General features: G+C 37.6%; 1 protein-coding gene across 1 annotated transcript in view; it reads right to left on the bottom strand.

The window, feature by feature from the left end:
* The window catches only part of AQP9 (aquaporin 9), a 21,168-nt gene extending 18,550 nt beyond the window's left edge, over window positions 1-2,618 (bottom strand). The window contains exons 1-2 of the mRNA XM_010717273.3: window positions 2,611-2,618; window positions 585-592 (exon numbers count right to left, since the gene is read on the bottom strand). The gene's annotated coding sequence lies outside the window, so the exon portion shown is untranslated. The remainder of the gene's footprint in view (window positions 1-584; window positions 593-2,610) is intronic.
* Between the last annotated feature and the right edge of the window lie 623 nt (window positions 2,619-3,241).

Raw genomic sequence — 3,241 nt, forward strand, 5'->3', positions numbered from 1 at the left:
CGGACATAAGCTGCAGCATAGGAAGTTCGCACGATGTGCGTAAGACTTCTTCGACGGTGAGGGTGACGGAGCACTGGAACAGGCTGCCCAGGGGGGTTGTGGAGTCTCCTTCTCTGGAGATATTCAAGTCTCGCCTGGACGCCTACCTGTGCGACCTGGTGTAGGGAACCTGCTTTGGCAGGGGAGTTGGTCTCGATGATCTCTAGAGGTCCCTTCCAACCCCTACAATTCTGTGATTCTGTGATAAAGTTCTCTGTAAATGCAAAGCCACAAGGTCTGGAGAGGACGAAACATAAATGTGCAAACATAGAGATTATCCCTCTGTGCAGAATGGAATTTCTGCCTAAGAATTCAATTTTGCATTGTCCTCATAACTACTATAGTTTCTCAAAAGCTGCTTTCCCATATTGTGCATAGGTGGTGTATATAGCACTAAGTCATGCTCCTGATTCGACTTGGCATGTCTAGAATCTGTCATATTTTGTAGGGCAAAGAAAGAGGGACTGCTATTCCTATGTAGAATTAAAGACTCAAAATGGGAGACATATCTTCTTATATCTTCTTATAAAACAGTACTTCTTCCTTAAAAGTTCTCCTTTTCCAGAATGACTTTTTACTATATTTAAATTCACTTTGCAGAAAAATTACAACCTTTTAGGTTGCTTGTTTTTTGTTTTTGTTTTTTTTTCTTGTAACAATAGACACAAAGCTATTTGGATGCAGATTCTCCTTCATATGTAAAGATCTGAACAAGATTCAGAGTACATAACTGCTCTGGAATACCAGTATTTAAGGAGCATATATGATAGTGGACACACATGCTCAACTGCATCCATCTATCTGTGCCAGCAAAGAGGTTACCACCTCCAGCTTTTTATTACCTCCCACCAGACAGAGATTACCATCCTTAAGTTCTGTTGTCAATGCTTCACTGCCTATTTGTTGCAAGCAAAATAAGATAGACAGCCTCAAATCACATGTTTTAACTGTTTATAATAACCTAATTTATTTTGCTTGAAGCAAACTAGGGGATGCTTACTTGAACTGATGGACTGTATGTGTAAGATAAAATGGTAGATTTCAGGAAATGATGAATAGCTGGGAGAGGGCTATAGGCAGTTACCTTTGACTTGAGAAAGGATGCTTGTTCACAGCATGAGACACACATGCAGTGAATCAATAACTTCCAGAAGACCACTTCCGTGAATTTCTTAATTTCTTTGGTTTTTGAAATGTACGTCAGATAAATTGGTTTGTATGTAACACTCTCTCAATCCTACTGTGAACATTATAGTCTTTTCGCTGTAGTATAGAGATACGGAAATTATACAGCTACAAATAGAGCCTATGCATTATATTGTCATATTCTCAGCAAGCAACATATAAATTTCTGTAGCCAGAAATAATTTTGATTTTTCCCTTTTGTTAAGGTACAGAAAGCTCTGTAATTATCTCAGTGTGCTCGTTTGTCTCTGTAAAGCTTCATTTGTTTCATCTCTAGTATCCAACTTGGTAGCATAGTCAAAAGGTTACACATATAAACATAATTGTTTGCTTCTGTCATACCTGAAACACCAAGTAGATTAATTTACCCACTTTGCAATTTGTCCTTATATCTGAATTCATCTTAGAGTCCTCAGAGCTGAATTTTTATTTAAAAAAAAAAGAAAGAAAAAAGTGTAATAATCTATCATAGTTTATGTGGACAAGCTGCAGATGGTAATGTTATAATGCACATAGAACACATCGTCTTGCTTTCTCTATCCAACAATTCCCTGTTTCCTTTGGTTTATCTCTACAGAGCTGTGCTAATATCCAGTAAACATTCAAGTTGCTTTCTTCATCATTTGAAAAAAAAGAAAAATACCGAGTTTAATATTTGCTTTACAAGTAGCCTTTGATTGTATTGAGCTGTTTTATATAGACTCAGCAAATCCATGTCCTCAAATATCCAACTGAAATCTTCCCTCTCCTGTTCTAAAGCAATTAAACATAGACCAGTGTATTTTTTTCAAAAGGAAGCTGTGCATGTCCATGTAGGAAATCCATTCTGTCACTGATGTGAGTTCTAGACTCCAGTCTCCCCTCAATGACCCCACATATGGAAAACACATAAAAATTTCAAAATCACCTCTGCTGGCTTTTTCATTATAGTTGATTATGATAAGAGGAGTGATGTCAGTTTGAGGATTGCTTTTTAAGTTGGAATGATGTCAGTGTTTCAATGTCAGCTGTACCTTGATATTGAAATAGACAAAATATGTCGATATGAGATCCCAGACAAACCAGAGAAGCTGCACTGTCAGCATGGCCTTTGTCCATTGCAGAGCCTGCTTCAGCCAAGTTTGTTCTCATTCCTGTCTGCGTTTGGGCTTAAAATGGCATTTCTCTTCTGATACAAAACAAACAAACAAACTGAATACCACCAGCATAATTATGTCACCCACATTTTTTATAGCTAGTGGTGTACCCAGTGAATGCTGCTGAATGAATCCCACAGCATTATGACAGTAGGGCAGCTACTGAGACTCGCTATCTAGTTCTTCTCAGATTGTCTTTGGCAACCTCTGTTGAAAACACATAGAAAAATCAACAGGAACACTCCAACACCCCAGGAATTCTAATGGTGTGGAAGTTAGGCTGGGTTTATCAAAGGCTCATAAACTTAATAAAAATAGTATGGATTTTTGGATTTTTTCAACTGCTATATAATTGTTATCTCTGGAAATCAGGAAAGATTGTTTTCTGCCCTTTACTGGCAGGGAATAACGAAAAAGTGTTGATTAAGATTTGTAAAATGCTCTTTAAAAAGCTGAAAAAATGTTTTTAGCCATAATTTTGGTACTGTGTGGCTAGGCACTAGATCAATTTCTTCTTCATACAGAGTCTAGAAAAAAATAATCGTAGGAGTAGCTCTTACTAGAGTGAAACTGTTGGGGAATAGATTTGAAGGAAACTAGGGAAGTCTTGGTTAGTGAATCATTTTATATTAAATGAACAGGTGAACTTAGCCATAGTTCACAGCAGAAATGAAATTTAGCTTTTGGAGGTTGCTGCTGCGTTCCGTTTCGCTGAGCACCAACTTAGCAGTTCCATTTTAACTACGTGTTGCTGTGAAAGTTCCCAGCAATGGCTTTTACAAGGAAGAATTATTGAGTGGCTCTCTCTGCCATGTCTCTGCTTTCAGAAATTTAAAAATCTGAACCGTGTGATAATGGAGTATTCTGATAACTACAGTTGT

This window comes from Meleagris gallopavo, chromosome 12, assembly GCF_000146605.3.
Source record: "Meleagris gallopavo isolate NT-WF06-2002-E0010 breed Aviagen turkey brand Nicholas breeding stock chromosome 12, Turkey_5.1, whole genome shotgun sequence".
Lineage (NCBI taxonomy): Eukaryota > Metazoa > Chordata > Aves > Galliformes > Phasianidae > Meleagris > Meleagris gallopavo.